This window comes from Urocampus carinirostris, chromosome 19 (genome assembly GCF_059441175.1).
Source record: "Urocampus carinirostris isolate Australia breed hairy pipefish chromosome 19, RoL_Ucar_1.0, whole genome shotgun sequence".
NCBI classification, from domain to species: Eukaryota; Metazoa; Chordata; class Actinopteri; order Syngnathiformes; family Syngnathidae; genus Urocampus; species Urocampus carinirostris.
The window spans coordinates 758,747-776,648 of NC_142367.1; the positions used below are offsets into that span (position 1 = coordinate 758,747).

General features: G+C 43.1%; 1 protein-coding gene across 3 annotated transcripts in view; it reads right to left on the bottom strand.

Moving 5' to 3' along the window:
• llgl2 (LLGL scribble cell polarity complex component 2) overlaps positions 1-17,680 on the bottom strand; it is a 55,222-nt gene extending 37,542 nt beyond the window's left edge. For all 3 annotated transcript variants that reach the window (XM_088322980.1, XM_088322979.1, XM_088322978.1), the window contains exon 1: positions 17,475-17,680. The gene's annotated coding sequence lies outside the window, so the exon portion shown is untranslated. The remainder of the gene's footprint in view (positions 1-17,474) is intronic.
• Between the last annotated feature and the right edge of the window lie 222 nt (positions 17,681-17,902).

Consider the following 17,902-nt stretch of genomic DNA (forward strand, 5'->3'; position numbering starts at 1 on the left):
CTACGGTTGCTGCTGTGTTGGTTCAGCATCTAGTATTTAACATTAAGGCTTTAAAGCACCGGTGTGTGATATTTGACCACTAGATGGCACTGTGTTGTCTGGTGCGAACAAGGGCCGGTGCCCCATTGCAAGTTTATTAAACCACTTGGAGGCTCGAAATATTACACACTGTCCCTTCAGTCATGTTTTTTTATTTGTATAGCCCTTAATCACAAGGAGTCTCAAAGTGCTGCACAGACCAGAGATCATTGCAAACTACAGACTATTATTACACCATCCCCTGATCTAAAGTCTTTAAGAAAAAATAAGAGCAATTTAATAGTCGATAAATCAAGTCAAGAAAAAATCATTATTAACTTAACATGCATTTCCTTTTATCAAAACAACTGCAACAGCACAGGATTTCAGCCTGTTAGGTTAAAACATTTTGGGTAACAATGCACAGGTGAGGTAACTGGTCCTGTGGCAGGGTTCTCCAACTTGGTGCCTTCTGAGGACAGCGAAGGTGCCTGTGGACGTGTGCTTGGTGATTGTGACTTTCAAAAAAAAAAAAAAAAAGTTTTTTGTTGTTGAATGGGTCAGATTAACTCTTAGTTCTACTTGTCTGTCTTCCTCCTTTGGTCCCTTCCCTTTTCTTTCTTTCCCTCTTTTTCTCACTCTTTTTCTCTCTCTGTGCCTTTCTTTTTTCTGTATTTTTCCTCTCTTCTTTCTACTTCCAATAATGAACCTGTTAGTAACATAGTAATGACTTAATAAGTGGTACAAGACAAGTTGTTAATTTAGAAATATATATCAAATTAGGTGTCCTTAATTTTGTGTACTGTGACTTAATGCTAAATCTATTCCACCCTGGTCATTGTGAGGCCCCTTCTCAAGGTTTCTTTTTTCCTCACGCTGATGTTTTGAGTTTTTCCTTGCCCGCATGTTGTTTAAGATCAGGCGATGGTGTAATTGTAATCCTGTGCAGTCCTTTGAGACATTTTTGTGATCAAAGGCTATTAAAAAATTAATCTGACTTGACTTGCACTAATAAGTAGCAGAAAGTATCTAGCAAGCTTGAAAAAGGTTGGTGACACACAAACTCATTTAAACACACAAACTTATAGTGAATACAGCAGCAGAGCAAAAAAAATATCTGCTTTGTTTTCAAGTTTTAAGATTTCAACACATTTTAAGTGAGTGAAGTCAACAGCACCAAATGCAGGGATCAGAATGGAGATTTTCATTTCCAGTTGAAATAGCCAGGGGCCGTAGGCCCCGGCCAGGTCCAGGGCGGAGCCCGGTGGGGGGCTCAGGGGGGCGAAGCCCCCCTGAAGCCAACAGCATTTATCTTATTTGCTATGTGAAAATTGCACTAGAATGAATTAAATCCAACAAAACAGAAACCATGTATTTTATATATATATATATATATATATATATAAATTAAAAAAATAATAATATATTGACATTAAAAGCATTTGTAATATTGAACATGATCATGATGATACAAAATAATTTATTTTAATCATGTTTATAACAAATTTTAATTTTTGTTTATCCTGTTCTAAATATTGTATAAACACAAAAGATAAAATCATTTCATAAATAAATAGATTTATAAATACCTCAGATTGGGATTTTCTGTCACACAGGGGAACCAGCGGTTGACTGCTGCTAGTATTTGAAGTGGAAGGATTTGGAACGGCCAATGTTGAACCGGTGGTGTTACTGTTAGTTTCACTGCCGATTTTAAATGCGGATCCGAGTGCATAATTTGATCGCCGGCAAGCTATTTTTGCTTTGTGCTTGTTCATTTTAGCATGATCGATCCGTGCCACACAACCTCGCGTACCATAATTGATCAGATCGACACAGTATAGACACTTTGCTTTCCCTGGAACATCACACTTTGCGATGAACTGGCTCAAAGTTTCTGTAACTTCCTCGATCTTTGGGCCGATTTTAACGTTTACTGTGACAGTCTTCTCCAGCCATGACCACTTAAATTTATTCTTTGATTCCTTTTTCTACCAATAGTTATCCTGCTACTCCACCTGTCAACAATATTCCTGTGGTATGGAATTCGGGCCGCATCTGCCGTCATGCAAGGCACAAGACCCGGGACCGGCAGTCTAATCCTGTGGTGGTTACCACTAAGGTTGCCATTAAGGTTCAAAACTCGCGAAAGGTTTCAGCTCAGTCCACAGTGCTGAAGCTTGGCCTTCTTAATATTAGATAACTAGCCTCCAAAGCTTTACTTGTCAATGACCTTATTAATGAACACAATCTTAACCTTATTGGCCTTTGTGAGACCTGGTTAAAACCAAATGAGTTTGTAGTGTTAAATGAGGCTTCTCCCCCTAACTTTGTGAGTTCGCACTTGGCACGACCATGCAAAAAAGGTGGAGGTGTTGCTCTTATATCGGAAGATAGGTTGAAATTTACTTCTAATACCCCTACTAGTTTTAAAACGTTTGAAGCACTTGTTATGAGGTCCTTAATGTCAACACCAATTTATTTAGTTGTTGTGTATCGCCCACCTGGACCATACTCAAATTTTTTGGAAGAATTTTCGGAACTGTTAACAGACTTAGTAACTTATGCGGACAATGTTGTAATTATTGGTGATTTTAATGTTCACATAAACTCCCCATCAAATTCACTTGCAATTGCATTTAAGTCACTGATTGATACATTTGGTTTCAATCAAATAGTTGATGTGCCCACTCATAAAGATGGGAACACTCTAGATCTTGTCCTGACCCGTGGAGTAGTAGCCTCAAATGTTACAGTGTTACCGTATCCTAATGCCATCTCTGATCACTATTTTGTTAAATGTGAGGTGCTGTTTAATGTTTACTGTGATAAGGAAAATTTAGGCTTTAGCAGTCGCAATATCCGCCCTAAAACGGTGTTAGCCTTAAAAGAATTATTACCTACGGTAACTGCAGCCTTCCCTTCGTATACTGGGTATGTTGACTCACTTACAAACAACTTCAATACTGCTTTGGTAAATGTTCTTGATTCTGTGGCGCCCCTAAAGTATAAATTCCGACCCAAGAAGAATACACCTTGGTTTATGAAGAAACTAGGTTACTCAAACAAAGTTGCAGAAAAATTGAACGAAAATGGCGCACTACTAAGCTGGAGGTTTTTCGACTGGCCTGGTGTGACAGTTTGCTGAAATATAAAGTAGCTCTTGCCTCAGCTAAAGCTTCGTATTTCTCTAAGATTATTGTTGAACATAAGAATAATCCGAAATTTTTGTTTGACACAGTGGCGAAACTTACCAGACAACAACTTAACCCAAATGGTTGCACTTATTTTGCTAATGACATTATGGAATTTTTTAATAAAAAGATTCAACTAATCAGGAATGAAATTTTAAAAGAACGCTCTGTTTCCTCCTCCTATATCAAAGATGTGGAGGTGCTAGGTATGGACTGTGTCAGCGGTTGTTCAGAAACATTCTCCAGTTTCAATGATTTGTCCCTTGATAATCTAACACAGATGGTCAGTAGGGCCAAACAAACTACGTGCCTGCTTGATCCGTTTCCAGCTTCACTGGTGAAGGATCTGTTTGGGATCTTAGGACCATCAGTTTTAAATATTATTAATATATCACTATCCTCGGGTATTGTTCCTGTAGCCTTCAAGTCTGCCGTCATTAAACCCACGCTTAAGCGACCTAACCTTGACCCAGAAAGCCTAGGTAATTATAGGCCAGTGTCAAATCTGCCATTTTTTGCGAAAGTACTTGAAAAGGTCGTTGCACAGCAGCTAAATGACTTCATGTCAGAAAATAACCTTTTTGAAACTGTCCAGTCAGCATTTAGGGCAAATCATTCTACTGAGACAGCCCTTGCTAAAGTAACCAATGATCTCCTTTTAACAATAGATTCTGGTGCCTCATCAATGTTACTGCTGCTGGATCTCAGCGCTGCTTTTGATACGGTTGACCACAACATATTATTGGTTCGTCTAGAACGCATTGGTATCTCAGGAACTGTACTCTCGTGGTTTAGGTCCTACCTGTCAGACAGGATGCAATGTGTTAACTATGGCAATCTGACCTCTAAACAATCTAATGTCCCTTGTGGTGTTCCTCAAGGCTCTGTACTTGGCCCCCTTCTTTTTAGTATTTATATGATCCAGCTTGGTGACATTATCCGCAAGTATAATATTAGTTTCCATTGCTATGCAGATGACACTCAACTGTATGTGCCACTGGAAAAAACTGGACAATTAAGTTTTAGAAATCTGGAGGCTTGCCTTACTGAGATTCAAAGATGGATGTCAAATAATTTTTTACGCCTTAACCCAGAAAAAACTGAAATGTTGATTATTGGTCCAGCTCACTGTCGTCAGTTGTTTTCAAACACTACCCTGAACCTAGACAAATGTAATATCACCCATAGTGACTCGGTCAAAAATCTAGGTGTTATATTTGATCCTAATCTGTCGTTTCAGTTACACGTGAAAAATATTATTAGAATAGCTTTCTACCACCTCCGTAATATTGCGAAGATTCGTTCGATGCTGTCCCAATCAGATGCAGAGATTTTAATTCATGCGTTTATTACTTCTCGGCTTGATTACTGTAATGTATTGCTTTCTGTTCTCCCGATGTCTAGCATTAAAAGTTTGCAGCTGGTTCAGAATGCGGCAGCTAGACTTTTGACTAAGACCAAAAAGTTTGAGCATATTACTCCTGTATTGGCCAACTTGCACTGGCTCCCAGTCCACTTAAGATGTGACTTTAAGGTTCTCTTATTAACATATAAATGTTTGCATGGGCTTGCACCCTCTTATCTCTCCGATTTGATTTCTCCCTATGTTCCTGCACGGAGTCTGCGCTCGGAAAATGCCGGTCTACTTGTGACTCCGAGAGCCAAGAAGTCTGCGGGCTCGAGAGCGTTCTCCATCCGGGCCCCGATGTTATGGAACGCCCTGCCTCTGGAGATAAGATCTGCAACCTCAACGGAAGTTTTTAAATCGAGGCTTAAGACACACTTCTATTCCAAAGCATATGATTGATGCCCACCTCATATTCTGTTTTGTCCTGTCTTTTTCCGACGCCTGCCTGGCTGATACGAAGGAGAAGGATGATTTGGGATGGGTCAGCGGACCGGCGTCTGACCTGCAGCATGTCAACCCCTGCATTTACCGGCTGGCAGAGACAGGAGGCAGCGTCGTGGCCGTCATAGACTTTCTGGACTGGTTTGCGGAAATTTTCAACATCTTAGCTTATGTTTACTATTATGTGTACAGTAATGCTAATTGTAATTCACCCTGGTCAATCCTGGAAGGGGGATTACCACATGTGAGGTCCTTTCTCAAGGTTTCTCTTTTCTCCTCACACTGAGGTTTTTGAGTTTTCCTTGCCCGCATGCTGGTTTAAGATCAGGTAATTGTGTAATTTTGTAACTGTAATCCTGTGCAGTCCTTTGAGACATTTTTGTGATTAAGGGCTATATAAATAAATTTGACTTGACTTGACTTTATCAATCTCGGAGACAAAAGCCTCGTCTTCTTTTCTTAGTATTTTCATATTTAATTTTTCAAACACTCATTTCACCGTTTGAAAAGACCGGAAGGAGCGCCATGTTTGAGAAAGCCAATGCTCTGAACAAAAGCTCCGCTGATTGGTTATCAGCGAACCTATCGACCAATGGTCTAAATGCTAACTTGGGGTGACGAAACAGTCACGTATCATACCTCACCCCCCCCAAAATATTTTCTCATCGAATTTAGACGATTTACGGGAATGACCTTTGGGGTTCAAAAACAGCGGAAATCCGCGAATCCGCGGAAAATTCTGATCCCTGCAAATGTCTCTTTTCTTTGCTCCAAGTTCTTGGGCTTTAAAAACAAAAACTAGTACACAATAAAGGAGTTGTGTATGAAAAAGAGACGATAACCGTGAATCTGAAAAATGTCATTTCCAATGACGGGCTTAGTTGCGATCCAGTATTCCGTGCAGGCGCTCATGCTCATAGAAAAGAAGGCCAGCATCCAAAATGTCACCTAGCAAAGTGGGGGCATCAGCTGTCAAAAGCGTTGCGATGATGGTCGAGTGGCTGTTTCGAAAGAAAGCATTTGCCCGCCAGCCAGCCGAGTACAACCGGTTAAACTGGTCACAAATGGGAGCAGGTTACGCATCTCCGCCTTTCTTATGTTTCATGGGACGCTCCCATTCAGCTTAAAAATATTTATCCAATGCACCAACTGAAAATTAAATGTGCAGGAACCCTTCATCAAAATGTTCTTGCAAATACTAAAACAACAAGATGTGTGTTTGCGGTCGGGCTGGGCTATCTCTTCCGAATGTAATTTCCTCATTCCGGCAATTTGGCATCAGAGCACCAGGTTGGAAAAACAATGGGGAGCAAATTGCAAACCCCAAAAAAGACTTTTTGTAGCAACCCTCATGGCTTGTCACTAGATTACTTTCAATACACCACACGTCTTTAAAGCAGAGATGGGCAAACTACGGCCAGTGGGCCGCCCATCATGCGTTTTCATCCAGCCCGCTGAACGAAAATGGTCAAAATATAATGACAATTCATATCATAGTAAAGAAAGAATTACTACTAATATATAGTTTTGGCCCAACTTTGTGCCTTTTGTGTGTCTATGACAACTACAGATATACTGCAAACTTACTACAAAACTAAACTAAATATCAAATTTTGTGCTTAAAAAGACGTACCTAATTTATTTTTTTGATTTTAATCTGAAGATAAATACCATATGAATACTACAAAAATGGTGGGTTCGGGTTATACTACTACAGCAGAAATTTTACAGAAGAAATACAACAATAGTACACTTAGTTATACAGTGGAACCTCGGTTTTCGAACACCTCTCAGTTCGAACAAATCTGAGATCGACCAAAAATTTTGAGAAATTCTTGCTCCGTTGTTCGGTCAAAGTTCGAACGCCGGTAATGCGTGAGTGCGCTAGGGTGCGATGGTGAGCGGCGTACGGGTGTAGATCGCCCCCACCCCTCGTGACCAACTGTTATCACATGCGCACTTGCCTCTTTTTGCTTTCGCTTTTTATACCGGTGAACAGAGTGTTTTAGCCCCTAACTATGCCTCTGAGGAAGGTCGGTGCAAGCAGGACAGGTGAAAAAAGAAAAGTTGTTCGTAGAACTATTGCCTTTAAGAAAGACATAATAGCCAAATATGAAAGAGGTGTGCGAGTGTCTGATCTTGCCTGCGCCTTCTGCTGACCACCACAAAGGTAAGAAATCCTATTCATAATTCTTTTCTTTATCCTTTTTTTTATTTTTACACGTTCATGTTAGCGTAATCTTTCGTACGGAAGATTACGATAACGCGAACGTACGATTAGCCTGGGTTAGCTTCAGGTTTACGTTAAACATTCATGGTAAACATTCAGGGTGTTGGAACGGATTAAAACGATTTACATTATTTTTAATGGGAAAATTGATTTCGGTGATTGAACAAATCGGTTCTCGAACAGGGTTCTCGAACAGATTATGGTCGAGAACCGAGGTTCCACTGTACCACAAAAACACTACAGATAAACTCATACCTGTCAACCTCTACGGCTCCGTGCCCGTACAGACTGTCGTGTTTTCCCGTACAACATACAAAATAATCGTACAACATATATTTTTTTTTTCTCAGAATGATGCATGATGGGAAATCCCCAGGCGGCAGACGCATAAGCACATCAGCATCAAACCGCTCGCTTCGTTTGCAATGAAAAAAACACGATACCGAGATAGAGGCTTCCGCAGCGAACTCCTTTGACTTGATTGATTTGCCGTTTCGTGATAGTCGGTGTATACCGGATGGTACCCATCATTGACAATTTTGCGTTTTTCCGTACAGATTTCCTTGTATGTCGTACTCGTCTTAAAATGCATAAAAAACGTACTTCGTTTGGCAAAATAGTACAGGTTGACAGGTATGTAAACTACCCAAAGAAAAAAATCTGAAAAAACTTAAAAAAAAACAAAAACATTAAAGTAATACTACAATGGAAATACTAATACCGCTGCACAAATACTAAAAAAAAAAAATACTAAAAAAACACAACTACAGTAATAATCCAAAACTTAATCTCAAATGTAATGCTTGAAACAGGGACATGATACATTATTTTGCTTTAATTTTGAGTGTTTCAAAATCTATTCTATCTATATACTGAAGCCAAATTACATGTGGGGTTCCCCAAGGTTACATTTTAGGCCCAGTACTTTTTATCTGTATATGCTTCCCCTTGAGGATGTAATCAGGTAATGACACAAGTCTTATAAATGCCCTTTTAAACTGCATTTCAGATATCAAGTCATGGATGGGAGAAAACTTCCTACAGCTCAACCAGGACAAAACAGAGGTTTTACTCATTGGTCCTGAAATTTGGGGAAGGAAACTTTTACCAAAACTACGTACATACTACGTACTACGTAGTATATAGCATGTGAAGACCTCCCAAAGCACTTTACAATGTGCTTCACACTTACCCATTCATACACACACACTAATTAGGGAGTCAGCCATGCAGAGCGCCTACCTGCTTATTGGGGACATTAGGGATTCAGTGTCTTGCCCAAGGACACTTCGAAATATAACACGGAGGGGACAAGAATCGATCCAAAAAAAAAAAAACCACCCCGAATGCCAGCAAACCACCCAGAGCAATTTCATTTGGTGAGCGGCTGAGGTGGGCGGATCTCTGCACACAGCGCATGAAACTCCTTTCGCTCTCTTGCTCGGTGCATCTTTCCCCGAAGGTAAATACGACGATATCCTAATTTATGACGAAAATGACGGTCAAAATTAGTAACTGAAAGAGGGGGACAACTTTAAGTTTCGGATATATATATATATATATATATATATATATATACATGGGCAGCACGGCAGCGCAGTGGTTAGCGCTTGTGCGGCACAGTTCATGTCATGGGAACCTGTCGTGGGTTCAAATCCAGCTCCAGACTTCCTGTGCGGAGTTTGTATGTTCTCCCCGTGCTTGCGTGGGTTTCCTCCGGGCACTCCGGTTTCCTCCCACGTTCCAAAAACATGCATTTCAGGTGAATTGGCCGGTCCAAATTGTCCCTAGGTGTGAATGAGCGAATGAGTTGTCTGTACCCGTGTGCCCTGCGATTGGCTGGCAACCAGTTCAGGGTGTCCCCTGCCCACTGCCTGGAGATGGCTGGGATGGGCTCCAGCCCCCCCCGTGACCCTAATGAGGATAAGCGGAACGGCTAATGAGATGAGATATATATATATATATATATATATATATATATATATGTAACGGGTGTAATAATAACTTTTATTTTATTGAAATTCCTGCTAAAATATGTGTATAGTTTTTCGTAAATGTCCTGCAATGCTGAGTCCAACAGTGCCATCTGCTGGTATGGGGTGGGGTTTGGTTTTGGCTTCTAACATGTGACCAGGAGGCGGGGTTTTGTCAGTTTTACCAGAGTACTACAAAGAGATCAAAGAGATCAGACCCAGCAGAAAAAGCTAATGTTGTGACTCATCCATTTGCAGAACTGTAATAATAAAAACCTCATCATCCAGTCCAGCGTGAATGTGGATCTTTGGTGGGACACGTACAACGCGGTTACATTGGTGCCGTGACCCGTGACTTCTATCAAACTCGCCGAACCGAGGACTGTCCTACCTGCCACATGAGCTCACAGTATTTGAAATTTTAGTTACATGAGCGATATTGTTTAGCTCATTACAGTGCAGTGTCACAGTGATACGAAGGCTGCTGATTTATTTTGTGATTTTGACTTATTTACATTTTTTTTCTGTTAATCTTTGAAACATGTTTAATCAGAGCAATGTGTTAGCTCCACAATTTGACACACCTATTCACTTTGGCAGGGGCAGGGGCATGTTTACCCCCATCCCCTCTGATAATAGTTCTACCCCAGGTGGTGCTACACATAGAGTAGAGGCAAGTTCCAGTGTGAGCACCCATAATGCAGCTGACCAACATGCTAGCCTACCTTCACCTCAGGTCAGACCCACATCTACGCCAAATTCCACGAGTGAAATTTCTGAGGGTTTAGCTGATCACATGACAAATATTATTCAGGAGATAGGACATAAATTGGCTGATAGCATATTCTCAAATATACAGTCACATAATATAGTAGCTCCTAACGCTGCTGCCACACAAGATGTAGCAAACAGATTGAGTCAGGTGGTTACGCAGAGAAAGGTTAAGGAACCGCCGTCATTTATTGGGGATGGCTCAGACTCAATAACAATACATGAGTGGGAAGATCTAATGAGGACATTTATAAAAAGGAGTGATGTGAGACTTGAAGAGCAAGCAGAGGAAATCCTTATACATTTGAGAGGAAAAGCTAAAGATGTAGTTAGGTTTAGCATTAGAAACAGTAATATAGACGTCTATACCCGCCCTGACATGATTTATAGTCTTCTCAGGAAATACTTTAGCTGTACCAAGTACTCTGCTGTCCCTTTAGCTGACTTTTATTCAACTTTGCCCAAAGACCAGGAAGACCCCTATGACTACTGGCTGAGACTAAACAGAGCAGCTGACCTTGCCTCTGAGTGCTTGAGAGAGCAGGGCAAAACATTTGACAACCCTGAAATAGAGGTTACTCGCATGTTTATTAGGAACTGCCCATGCAAGGAACTGGCACTCACTTACAGATCAAAAACCATCGAAAAGTGGTCAGCATGTGAGGTACTAGAGGTGCTGAATGAATACCACGCTGAGAAGAGCTACAAAGCAGATTCCCTACAACAACCTGCGAATAGAGCGGAAATTGCCGTACACAAAGCTGAGGTGAACCATGGTCCAACCCTCGTGCACGAGCCACCTCAGACTTCGAGCCCACAGTATGTCTCTCTAACGGACGTTATTAGTATGTTGGAGAAAGTTCTGATACGTGTTACCTCGAACCAGTTTCAAGAGAGAGGGGGAGCTCCAACCAGGCGACCTGGAGCCAGAATAAATGGTTTCACTGCCAAGCCATGTATCATTTGCAAAGAAGTCGAACACAGTGCTCTCTCTCATTGCCGAGACAAAAACCTTTGCTTTCACTGCCATGCCCCAGGGCATTCTCGACGTGATTGTCCAGTGACGAAAGTTGTCCCGCTGCCTCAGGGAAACTAACTGATCTGCGCTTAGGGGAGAACAGTGCAGATCGACTGAGTATACCTCCCACCACTAATGTGAAGCCTGACATGCAAGACAATAAATCAATTTATGAGTTGTATAGCAACAAGATACCTCCATCGAAGAAGCTGATCTTTCAGGGGTTTCAGAGAATAGCGGAGACTGACGAACTGTTTTACACACCTGTACTTGTGCAAGAAGGCCCCACTTTCAGAGCGCTGTTGGACAGCGGGTCGATGGCTTGTACAGTAAGTGAGGACACAGCTAAGTACCTCCTGCAGCAATTCCCTGATATGATGAGTTACACGGCCGATGATTATGTCATTGTAGGCTGCGGTGGACACCAAGTTTCTCCCAGAGATATGTACGACATTCACGTCACAGTTTACGGGTGCCAAATGATAATACCAGTAATGGTGGTGCCAGGCCAGACAGAACAGATGATCCTTGGCAGCAATGCCATCAAATATATTTTGACTCAATTGAAAAGTACTGATGGCTATTGGAGATTAGTTTCCACTCCTGACAACGGTCTGTCCGATAACCACAGTCAATTCCTGTCAATGCTTTCCAACACAGAGAGATGGAGAGGTGATTGCATTCCAGACAAGGTAGGGACAGTAAAGATCAAGAGTTGCGTGACGCTGAATCCACGGACCGAGTACGTTATTTGGGGCAAGTTACCTGAGTTGGCCGGGGCATCAGCGGGCAGCACAGTGGTCGTTGAGCCAACCCAATCTAAGGCTGCGCCCAGACAAGTCCTTGTCGGACGAGTTGTTACTCCACTCTGGGGAGATGGATGGGTGCCTGTTAAAGTCTTTAATCCCACGGACAGAGTTGTGGTGCTGAGAAGAAACAGGAAAATTGCAGATGTGTCTCCTTGTATCGCAGCGGAAGACCTGCCCAATGCAGAGGAGGTCAAGTGCAACGTGCAGAGTGTACAGAGCAAAGAGGTCCGACCCAGGTCAGAAGAGGACATGATGCGTGCATTGGAAGCTCTGGGACTGCAAGACATTGACCTGAAGTCATGTGAGGTTTCGCTGCAGTGTAAAGACAAGCTCCTTCATATCATCGAACAATTCGAGTCAATCTTTTCTCGCCATAAGATGGACTGTGGTGAGGCCAAAGAGTTTGTACATCGTATCCACCTTGTTGATGATAAGCCGTTCCGTCTACCCTACAGACGTATACCACCAAGTCAGTATGAAAAACTGAGGACGACTCTGAACGAGATGGAAGAGAAAGGAATTATTCAGAAGTCGACTAGCGACTATGCATCTGCGCTTGTTCTCATATGGAAGCGGAATGGAGAACTAAGGGTATGTACTGATTTCAGAAGGCTTAATGCAAGAACCATAAAGGATGCCTACCCACTACCGCATCAAGCTGATGCTTTGGCCGCACTTGGGGGAAATGCCTTTTTCTCCACAATGGATCTGACGTCAGGCTACTACAATGTCCCCTTGCACCCTGACGACAAAAAGTACACGGCATTCTCCTCACCATTCGGCCTTCACGAGTACAACCGGCTCCCTCAGGGACTTTGCAACAGCCCAGCAACATTTATGAGGATGATGATGTCAATATTTGGTGATCAGAATTTCATGAGCCTATTATGTTACCTCGACGATCTGATGGTGTTTGCCCCCACAGAGGAAGTTGCACTCCAACGCCTGCAGATGGTGTTTACTCGCCTTAAGGAACACAACCTCAAGCTCGCACCCAAAAAGTGTTTTTTCCTCAGACGGACTGTGAAATTTCTTGGGCATGTCATCAGTGAGGATGGAATTCGGACTGACCCCGAGAAAGTGAGAGCGATAAATGACGTACAAGTCGCTGATCTAATGGAGTCGGATGGCAAGACGCCATGCCCTAGTAAAATCAGATCTTTTCTAGGCATGGTGATGTATTTCCAAAGCTTCATTGAAGCATGTTCTGTGAAGGCAAAACCTCTGTTCAGGCTCACATCTGAATCTGGTGACAAGCATAAGCGCAAGAGAGCCCGCAAGAAAGGTCAAGTGAAGCTGACGCCTGCAGATTGGTCCGATGCATGCCAGAACGCCTTTGAAACACTGAAGCACGACCTCGTGACAGGTGTCACTCTGGCCCACCCAGATTTTGATGCGCCGTTTATTCTGGCTGTCGACGCATCCTTTGATGGGATTGGAGCAGTCCTGTCACAGCTGCCACCTGGTGGAAAAGTAGCCAGACCAGTCGCCTTTGCAAGTAAGACGCTCTCTCGCTCCCAGCTCAACTACCCTGCACACAGGCTCGAATTTCTTGCCTTGAAATGGGCGGTATGTGATAAATTCAGCCATTGGTTGAAAGGAAGACACTTTACCATGTGGACCGACAATAACCCACTTACATACATTTTGACCAAACCAAGACTTGATGCGTGTGAACAGCGGTGGGTAGCAAAGCTAGCTGCATACAATTTTGACCTGAAGTACATTCCCGGCCCAAAGAACATCGTAGCCGACGCTCTGAGCCGTGAGCCATTTGTACGGTCATGTGTGGGTCATCGCCTTGTTACCGAGCCCTATACTTTGCTCTTGGACCAAGTCAACAGGGTGAACAACAGTACTGTGCAAGAGGTGTTCAGAGTATTCAACAATTGTCACGCTGTTGTAGACGAGAGTGCTGGGACATCAGACGAGTCAGTAAAAAGGGCAATTCCATCAGGCTCCAATGGTTCTGTGACATCAGAAGAGGTTGCTGCTGTCTTCAGTGCTCAGTCCACTGGTGGCGTGGGTCAAGTGATGGGAACAGATGCCAACTTCAATCTTCTGCAGAAGGGAGATCAGTCAACGGCACTCCCACAGAGTCAGCTTGTTGGTTTACAAGAACAGGACAACACAATAAGCAGAACCATGTACTTTGTGCATAGACACAAGAGACCTACCAGGCGTGAGAGAGCTGTCGAGTCGCCTAGTGTGATGAAACTACTGAAGCATTGGAGCAGACTCACCATACAGAATGGCATGCTCTACAAAATAAGGAAAGATCCTCACATGGCCAAGAAAATCTTCCAGTTTGTGGTGCCTGATTCATTGAAACAGAAAGTCCTTCAAGGTTTACATGACTCAGCAGGTCACCAAGGCCAGAACCGTACTTTGTCTCTGGTGAGGCAACGATTCTTCTGGAATGGCATGGAACGTGATGTTGTGAATTATGTCAAATCCTGTCAGCGCTGTGTAGTAGGGAAAACACCGGAACCACACAACCGTGCACCACTCAAGAACATAGTCACCTCTGAGCCTATGGAGTTGGTCTGTATAGACTTTTGGACTGCTGAGCAAGAGAACAAGTCTGTAGATGTCCTGGTCGTAACTGATCATTTCTCCAAGATGGCGCACGCCTTCCCTTGCAGAAATCAAACCGCCAAACAAGTTGCTCGCCGTCTGTGGCAGGATTTCTTCCTTGTCTATGGTTTCCCACGGCGTATCCACTCTGATCAGGGAGCTAATTTTGAGAGCAAACTGATCAAAGAGCTTCTAGAGATGGCAGGGGTGCAGAAATCCCATACCACTCCGTACCACCCCATGGGAAATGGTATCGCAGAACGATTCAACCGAACATTGGGAGATATGATCAGAACCCTTCCCCCTCAGCCCAAAGCAAAGTGGCCACAAATGCTGCAGCAGCTCACATTCTGCTATAACTGCACAGAGCATGAGACAACAGGGTTTGCACCGTTTTACCTAGTGTTTGGTAGGATCCCTCGTCTCCCTGTCGATGTCATGTTTCAACATGCTAATACCAATGATGCTGTTGTCAGCTACTCTGACTTTGTACGCCATCTGAAGAAAGATCTACATGAAGCTGCTCAAATTGTACAGAGGAATACTCTCAGAGAACAGACACGTCATGCCAAGCTGTACAACCGTAGGGCCAAAGGATCACCTCTCGTCGTGGGAGACCGGGTGTTGATCGCCAACAGAGGTGTCCCGGGGAAACGCAAAGTTGCAGATAAGTGGGAGTCAACCCCGTATGAAGTCATATCAGTCAAGCCTGATCTCAATGTCTACAGAGTCAAGGATTGTCTGACGGGCAAAGAGAAGGTAGTTCACAGGAATTTGCTGCTCTATGTTAGCTTCTTGCCCTGTGAGGATGATCTGGCCAGCGAATCTGAACACTCAGAGTCTGACGCTGCTAGGCATGGAAGTGATGTATGCCCTGATTTACCTGACGCGGTTGAAGACAGTGATGTCCGTACAGTAAACTGGGTGATACAGGCAGGTGAAGAGCAAGTTCATCCAGAGGTAGAGGATAACTCACTAGACAGCAGATCTGATGCCCAGTCCGACTCTCGCAGTGTTGATACATCCAGTCGAGGAAGTCAGCACATCCCCGAACAAGATGTTGACCATACTTCAAGTGACAATACGGAAAGCCCATCACAGTGCTCTGAAAACATGATCCCTTTGGGTATGGGTCTCCCAGACGAGACCCCATTGAACACTGACCATCTGGACGCAGACTCCCCTGATACTGACTGTTTAGACTTGACTGCCCCAGACCTTCAAGCTCAGGTTATTTGTGCTCAACCTAATCGTTATGGTCTTAGGGTCCGCCAGTCCATCAGGCCTCCTAGTCGTCTTATTTGTCAGATGAATGACCATGTGGTAGGTGACAATCCTCTGTCCGCAATATCTGCAAGTTCCTAGTTTAAGTTCAGTAGAGATGCACTTTCAGTTTGAGTAACAAAGCTTGAGTAAGAAACAAGAATTGTGCCTATGTGAGCACTTACAACTACAGGAACAATGTTTGATATTTCAGAGATGTAACAGGCATCTTTGAGTCTGTGCTTAGTTAGGAGTTTGATCGCCTCCTTTCTTTTCACACTCCTTTTTGGGAGAGTTTTAGAACTGACATGCACTTCAGTTTGTTCCTTGTAATACTGTACCAGTTTTCGTGTCCTCTTTTTCATCAGTATTTGCCTTTTTGGCATGTGATTTTTTTTTCTGTTTAGTGTAGCACTCCCATATTTAGCAGAATTTCAGGGGGGTGTATGTAACGGGTGTAATAATAACTTATTTTATTGAAATTCCTGCTAAAATATGTGTATAGTTTTTCGTAAATGTCCTGCAATGCTGAGTCCAACAATGCCATCTGCTGGTATGGGGTGGGGTTTGGTTTTGGCTTCTAACATGTGACCAGGAGGCGGGGTTTTGTCAGTTTTACCAGAGTACTACAAAGAGATCAAAGAGATCAGACCCAGCAGAAAAAGCTAATGTTGTGACTCATCCATTTGCAGAACTGTAATAATAAAAACCTCATCATCCAGTCCAGCGTGAATGTGGATCTTTGGTGGGACACGTACAACGCGGTTACATATATATATATATATATATGGGACAAAGGCTCTGGCAATAGTATTATTTCATTGATTTTATCATATCAAATGACACACAATGAAAGAAAATGTGCTTAAGAGTTAGCGTTTGTCTGAAAAAGTTTGGCGATTTTGTTGAATTTTGTCTTCAAATACATGGTGTGGCTCTCTCAATTTTTCCTCTTTTAATATTTGTGCTTTTATTGCTTTTGGGGTCAAAAAGGTTTCGGACCCAATGGGCCATAAGTTTACCAGCAAAGTTTGACGATTCGAGTTGAACTTGTCTGCAAATATGATCCTGAGGGGGCAACCAGTCAAATTTGCAAGTCACCTGAAACACGACTCTCCTGTTATCCCAGCGGACTCGGCAGGCTGCATACCTGCTGCTGGGGGAAAAACAAACCTTTATCTTGCGCCCTGACTTTTGTATTGTTTTGTTTACTGAATGCAGGCAATAAACCGAGTGACTGTGAACCTTGCGTCGCGCATGATTGAGGGTCATTACACAAACATAGGGAGAACATGCAAACTCCACACAGGAGGTTCGATCTCATGACCTCAAAACCTTGCTGCACGCGCGCTAACCTCTGCCCGACCGTAACTGGAACTATGCATTTCCAATTCTTTCCACCTTATTTTCCCGTATGTAAGGTGCACCGGGTTATAAAGTGCACTTCCAAGTTGCTGGACCATTTGAAAAGTTTATAGGTGCGCCATATAGGACAGAAAATATGGTATATGCTATGTGTTTTTGCCACAGGTGTGCACAGGTGAAAGCTCAGCCAAGTTCGGTGGGCGTGTTGAGGCTAACGTTAGCCACATAGCAAAGCGGACTAGCCAACAATGTCCCAGAGCGCGAGCGCGTGTCAACTGCGGAAAGGAAACAGGTGGTAGGGAATCAAAGTCCAACAACACCTGAACTGAAACTAAATCGAACTTGAAACTCCTCCTGTCGGTCCCGGAACAGTCTGAAAGCGCAAAAGACGGCACTTGCCGACCCACCTGAAATTCCCGATTCCAAACTGGTTTATTTTAAACGGCCGCTGAGTGTCGACGTCCGCTCAAGTATTGCCGTCTTCGTCACGCCAAACCTTAGAGAATCCACAATGGCGGCGAGTTAAAAAAAAATGAAATAAAATCATAAAAAGCAAGCTTGGAAGTTCGGTAGTGTCCGGTTCCGAGCAGCTTCATGGGGGTCTCCACCCTCCCTCAAGAACTTGTGTCCAAGTACCGCCTACTTCCGCATCCGTTTTGTTTTTTGTTCGTAACATAAAAACTTTCAATAAACGTAAAGCTGCTGAAAGTATAAAACATAAATCTGAATTAATTTACTTTGCATCTCAGTTCCCTAATTTACACGAAGATGAATTAGGAGAAAAAAAATCCACAGAAAACAAATCCCCCTTTTAAATATGTGAGTCCAACATTTC